This window comes from Glossina fuscipes, unplaced genomic scaffold (genome assembly GCF_014805625.2).
Source record: "Glossina fuscipes isolate IAEA_lab_2018 unplaced genomic scaffold, Yale_Gfus_2 27, whole genome shotgun sequence".
NCBI classification, from domain to species: domain Eukaryota; kingdom Metazoa; phylum Arthropoda; class Insecta; order Diptera; family Glossinidae; genus Glossina; species Glossina fuscipes.
The window spans coordinates 7523140-7530560 of NW_023998422.1; positions in this window are offsets into that span (position 1 = coordinate 7523140).

Sequence of the window (7421 nt, forward strand, 5' to 3'; positions counted from 1 at the left end):
GAAGCCTGGGAGTCCCTGAAGCTTGCTTCTAGGATTTCACAAAATGCATTCATTCCCCGTCCTTTGATGATTGGTATGAAAATGCCTTTCTTCATATGCAAATTTCAAAAGTGAGTACGTCGTGGAAACAAAACAAAAAAATAGCAACAAAAATATTTTCGTAGTGAAAATTGAACAGAGAGTAATCGAATACTGAGAATCTATTATTAAAACCCGCGACATAAAATCAAACGAAAAACTTTTTACTCACTTGTTCGTTGTCTCTCATTATGTATTTAATTTGTGGCGAGATTCCGTTACGTTTCGTACGTTGTACTGCACGCGCCTAATTTTATATTAGAGAAAGAGAAAATAAACGTGCAGTCGCTTTCTTAAGAATTAAACGCGACAGATGAAAACAACAAAAAAGTTCACCATGCAATTACTAAACATATACACAACATGTACACTTCGCATGAAACGCAGTATTCTTGTGATAGAAAATTCTCTTTTCTTTTTTTTTTTTTAGCTGAAAAATCTCATGAAAGTTCAAAAATTTGAACTTGAACTTGAATTCAATAAATATTTTGAAAATTAAAGCAAAATCATAGACTGTATTGTATAGACAGACAAACATTTTTGATATTGTGTTTACTTTACTTTAAAAAAGTAAATAAAGAGAGAGAGAGAGAGAGAGAGAGAATTTGCGAGCAAAGAAAGCATTTCAAGCAAAGCGTGACAGAATACGGGCAAAGTAAATGTTTAAATCATCATCAAACTGATTGCTTGATGCGAGCAAAACGAAAAGAAATTTGATTGACATGTAGTCCGTTAAAAGGTAGACACTTTTAAAAAGGATAAGCACCACTTATATACTCAGAAGACAATTCAAACTGTGTAAAAGTAACTCTGCATCACATTTCCATAGTTTCATGGCTGTTCATGGCGCAATAACAGTTTAAATCCTTAAAAGCCTTTCATTTCATTTTCACTGAAACACTTGTAATTAATAAAAAAAAAAAAAAAGAAAAAAGAAACTTTTTTCTTTACCTTTTCGGATTTCTAATTAACATCAATATCGAGTTTCAAATTAACGTAAACGTTACCCTCATTGTTATACGAATTTTTCCTTAGTACTTTGAAGCAGCTGTGAAAATAATTATCCGACACTGTTTATTTGTTGACTTTGCATTTACAAAAAAAAAAAAATAAAAAAAGAAAAGAGGCAAAGCAAATAAAAACAGATTTTTATTTATTTAATTATTTTGAAGAGCATGATAAAGACATAGTGAATGTAATGAAAGGCCATGCCTTACTCTCTTCTCCTCTTTATTCATTATGACATTATTGATTTTGTACGTCCCATTAAAGCACTTGAGAATAACTAGCGAAACATCTCGACATCTCGACATTGCCTACGACATAGTAAACTGCAGCAAAGTGTAATAAACTTGAAAAAGCTGTGCTGTCTCTCAAAGAAAAACTGCATTTTTTTTTTCTTCTTTTATTAAAATTACCTTTAAATACGGGCAAGCGGAAGTTAGTGCTGTATTCGTATTTTTTCCTGATAATCTACAAAGGCTTTTTCTCCGCAATGCGTTACGAGTGCTTAAACGAAAAGAAAGCGAACACATCGATATGATTGTTACTCTGGCGAAAGACAAACTCTGCAATGTTTGTTATTAATCTTATGCAGCTCACGCATAATCCTTCCGTTCACGAATCGATACAAATATCGTCTTTTCCTTTCTTTGACTGGATACAAATAAAAATTATGCTTACAGTTTCCACTGCCATACGCTCTAATACACTTATGAAAGCAAAAGCAGCTGAACACGGACGAATGAAATTTGAAGATTATGTATTTCGGACTACACACACGATATTACACAAGAAGTAAGGTAGGAAAACAAAATTGAATAGCATTTGTAACGGATATCTCACTAGTGATGGGAAATCTCTAGCTGCCTTTTTTTATTCGTTTTACGAGTATTGCGGAAATATATAGAAACTCTACTTGGGGACTCAAATAAAACAACAAATCAGCAAATTTTCAAATTCGCGTGATAGATGTTGAGTATGAATTAAATAAGCGAGAGAAGTAACAGAAAGTCGATACAACCTATTTTAATTTTGCATGCGATAGAATGAAGTAGATAAGTGAGATACAATCAGAGTCAAGTAGGAGAAAGTCGAGACAACCTATTTTAATTTTGCATGCGATAAAACGAAGTGGATAATTGATATATCATATGCATTCAGTTAGCTAATTTCTGGGCTTTTCCCGTCACGCATAAACGCATACACAATTTCTTAGATGCCTAATATAAACCATCAACTTCACGAATCAGGAAGTTTTGAAATTCAGCTGATATATGTTATAGTATGAATTAAATAAGCAAGGGAAGTAACAGAAAGTCGATACAACCTATTTTAATTTTGCATGCGATAGATCAAAGTGGATAAGTGAGATATCATAAGAGAAGTAACAGCAAGTCGATACGACCTATTTTAATTTTGCATGCGATAGACCGAAGTGAATAAGTGAGATATTCTATCTATTGCCAAATCTTTAGGGTTTCTCCGTAACTTACAAACAAATATACAATTTCTTAGACGCCTAGTAAATCGTAACTTCACGAAACAACGAATAAGACGGTTTTGAAATTCGGCGAATATAAGTTGAGCATCAATTAAACAACACAAGACAAGTAAGAGAAAGTCGGCATAACCTATTTTGCATGCGATAAACAAAAAGCGGAGATACTTTATCTGCCTGGTTTTCCTATGTCTTTGGAGTTTTCCCATAACTCACAAACACATATACATTTTCTTGGACCAACTTCACGCAACAATCCCGGTTTTGTTCTCTTTTCAAAGGGTTCCTAAAGTCAAATTTAACTGCATAGATATAAGATGTTTCTTACCTAAGATCTATAAGGTTCTAATATTATATTTTAATCTTCCAAAGGTTTTCTCAGAAATTTCAAACCATGACCTTTAACAATAATTAAACAGAGTTTAGCGCCTTAAGATAAAATTGATCTTTGAGGAATCAGAGACATTCAGATAAATGGAAAAATAAACTTGAAAGAAATGAAAACAATGGAAAATAAATTTTTTTATGCCTAAGAAAGATTTTCGTTGATTTTTTTTTTTTTTTAAAAAGTCACTCTCCTCGTAAAGTTTTATACAACAAGAAAAGAAAAAAAAAAAAGAAAAAAGAAGACTCCAATAAAAAAGAAATCAGTTAAGAGATGATTAAAAATGAACTTTTAGGCTGCTCTAGTCTGCTGACTAAAAGGAAAAGGGTCGATAAGATTTGAAGTCGAATCGGGTAAGAAATTGTTGGTTCTTTAAAACTGATTTCTTCTTTTTTATCATGTTTTTTTTTTCTTTTTTTTTGATTTTGAAGAAATAGCGAGAGAAAAATATTTTCGTTTTTCTTTCTGAAGATGTCCGTCCATATGTATTCTTGTTTACAAACAAAGTTTTCCGTGTGTCTTTTAATATTGTTTCTTGGCTCTCTTTGTTCTGGGGAACAACGGGTGATGGCTGAGATGAGGGTTCGAAAGTTTGTTTTTGTTTTTTTGTTTTCTTCTTTTTTTAAGCTTAAAATGTTATACACTTATATATCAAATAAATATACACATATACATTAATGCTAAAAGTATAGAGTTCTTTTTTTTTGTTGCTGTTGTCGTCATCATCTGTTATTTTTACTTCTTCTTCTTCTTCTTCATCATCATCATTTAGTTTTGGTTTTTTGTTTTTTCATTTTCTTTTTTTAAATTTATACGCCTTTGATATGGTTTAAGTGTTGCCTTTATTGCTGATATATATTTTTTATAAAGTTGATTTTTTTTTTCTTTTGTTTTTCTTTCAAGTTTTCACTAATTTTTTTATTTATTTATTTAAAAAATGTTTTAAGATTTTTTAAAAATATTTTAAAAAATATGTTTTTGTTTTTTTTTTACCATTTTTCTTTAAAGAATTCTTTCCAAGTTTTTGTTTCTTTTTGGAAAATTTTAAGAAATTACTTTTTAGCATTTTCATTCTTTTTTTTTTTTTTGTTGTGCTAAAGATTTGTCGTTTTTCTTTTTTACTTTATTTATTTGTTTATTTTTTTTTTTTGCGCGGTGACCTTAACGTTATCATTTTCTCCTCTTCTTTATACATTAAAATAAAAAAGATTTTTTATAAATTTCATTTGTTTGTTTTTTTTTTTTGTTTTTATCGGGACTAACTTAATTTAAATTTCTTTTTATGTATATAAGATGTTTTGTTTTTTTTTTTTAATTTTCATTTTTATTAAATTATTTTACAAAAGTAATTAATTATTGTTTTAATTAATATATTATATAAATTATTATAATTAATATGTTTTTATGTTAAAAACAAAATTAAGCACAAGAAATGTCTTTTGTTGGTTGATTGTTGGCTAAAGTTAAAGTAAGATTTTTTTATATAAATTTTTTTTTATATATAACTCTTTTAAAATAAAATAAGATAGTTTAAATTAATTACAAAAATTTAAAAAAAAAAAAACGTCTAAAAATTGTGCAATCGTCCGTTTTTTTTTTTTCTCTTTAAATTAATATAAACAAAATACTGTTTGCAGTATTTTTTGTTGTTGTTGTTATTTTTCCCTCTTTCTAGATAACTCTAAGCATTTACGTTTGTATGCTACGGGTTTGTCAAAATTTTTATCTCGAATATCTGCTTTTTTGTTTTTGTTTTGTTACTATTTATTTTTCAAGTCATAATACTACACAAAGAATCTAAATCAAAACCAATGTACAACACATTTGCTGAATATTTTTTTTTTTTTTGCTTTTTTTTGCTGCTTTTGCTGCTTCTTTGCACATTTTTTCGTTTTTGAATATTTTTAAAATAATTTTTAGGAATATTCTTTTGCCATTGTTGCTGTTGCTGTTGTTGTTGTTACTGTTCTTGTTGTTACTACAATCTACATTCAAATATTGTCAAATCATTATTAATTATATATTATTTTATATAATTTTTTTTTTTTTTCTTTGTTCATTTATTATTTTTCTAAAGCCTGTGTGTGTATATGTATATATCAAGAGTTTTTTTCAATGGAATACTTGAGATCATCGTATTCCATTAAAGTGTTTCATCTCTTTATCCTCGCTGCTCGTATGTGTCAGTGTAGTGTCTCTTTAACTAATCATTAAAAATAATACATTCAGTAGTTTTTCCTTTTTTTTTTTTTTGTTTACAACATAATTAAATTAATAAAAGTTTGTTTTTGTTTTAATTTTCCTTCATTTTTATACAAAAAGAAAAGGAAAAAAGTGTAACGAAAAGTTAATTGAATTTATAAAAAAAATAATAGTGAAAATCAATAGAGTGAATAATAAAGGTTAACAAAAACAAAAAAAAAAAAAATAAACGGTAATGGAAGGAGAATGATAATAAGGTAGATATAGATGATGGATATGATAATCAATCAAAATTGATAAACAAAAAAAAGTTTATAATCTACATGCATTAAGTTAATAATTTAGTAATTTTTTTTTTTTCTAAAATTACTTAGCAATTTTTGCTACTGTTGTTGTTGTTGTTGTTGTTGTTGTTGTTGTTGTTGCTGTCTGTTTATATATCAATCTTTGTTAATTAATACAATGTCTTGTAAATGTTTGCTTCTCTTTCTTATCTAAAAACAACAACAGCAACAACAACAGAAACACCACAACGAGAAAACTGAAGAAAGATAAAGAAAGAGAAGCAAACATTTACAAGACATTGTATTAGGTTCACTCAATTATACACATCCCCTTTTATATCAGCATCATTCTCCTTCTCAATCATGCCTTCGTTGGTGGCGTTATTCCAAGCACCATTCATGCATTTTGACGAGGAGAAGCACAATTTCATAATAAACGGAAATTTGGTACCTAAAAAAAAGAACAAGCAGATATTTCAACCGATTAAAATTCATCTTAGAGCCCATCGTGAAAAACATTGCGTCTCTTTATGCTAAAACTTTATGGAAAAGGATGAGCAGCCGCCACTGCCCCAATAATGATGATGCAGTTTTCACATAAGTCTTCCATACAAATGTAACAAATTTTGGCATGGAATCTTGTGAATTTGATTTTCATTATGCTTTTATAATAGAATTTATCAGAAAACGAGATTGCCGGCCGATTTCTGTACGCCTTATCTTGCAAAATTCAGATTCGCAGAAAAGCGGATAGAATATCATGGTGCATTTTTGATCAAAAAAATCTTTTCAATCATTTGCTGATTATAATCAATTCAAGATTCAAGATTCAAATTCAGAGATTCAACTCCTTTTTAGATATTTAATGGATTAGCAACAAGCTACGCAATTCCGTGGGAAATGCAGAGAAGAAAGCACATAAAAATTTGTATAGTTGTCTCGCGCCTGCAATAAGACTCATATACTGTTATCGAGCAGCTTACATTTTAGAGTCAAGTCGACCAACTCACAAATTGAACGAAATTTTCTCTCAGTCATCTATGATAGTCAACAGGCGATGATCATTATTATAGGGAGTTCGAAACGGTAATTATTGCTAATCTCCTCAATTAATTTTTAAGAAAACATTATGCCGTTCGCCAGATGTCACGTCTCTTGTAGATCTCATAAAAAATGGGCCTTTTTCAGTAAATAATTCGATTGAGTTCTCTCAGTTTTCGAATCGAAAAATACATTTTAGCTTACACGAAACGGACCGTTAAAGGAAATTGGAACTGAAGCAAGAGTAGATCAAAAAGCTTAAGCGTTTCATCGCTTCTACATGGAATGTATCGTAATTGCTTATATATTTAGTAACTAACACACATACACTAAATTCATTACTAATCAGTTTGGGCTGCCAAAGCCTTCATGAAATTATCCTTTAAGTTTATATTTCCGAATCCCTTTAACTTTATTTGTCTGTACCGACATGTTCAGAAGAGTAATGATATTGACCGCAATCTCTCTCTTGCTTAATTTATTACCATTCGTCCCCTTTTAGACCAACAATTACGTTATTTGGCGATGTTAAACAAATAATCTATGAAAGATGATTAAACAGAGTCGCATTCGTATGCGCAATTTTCTGTGTGTGCTTAATAATGCCGGCAATCTATCAGGCACGTTATTAGCATCGGAAATTGGTTACAAGTTATCGGCATTATTTTTGATCGACATTAGCATTAGGTAGCCTATAACTTCCCCAATAGTCCAATCCTTATCAAATTAACCTGACATGTGATTTTAGCGACAGCAATTGTGCCTCATTGATTGGTGGCACACACACCGCCACACACACTAAACTTGTGTGACAATTAATCTTGGGGGCATGGAATTGCAAGTGCTCGCCGACATGGGCGTATGATTGTTTAGCAAGAGATCTGACATCAAACAATGCCTATAGAAAAGCGAAGACATTAAATTGGTTGCG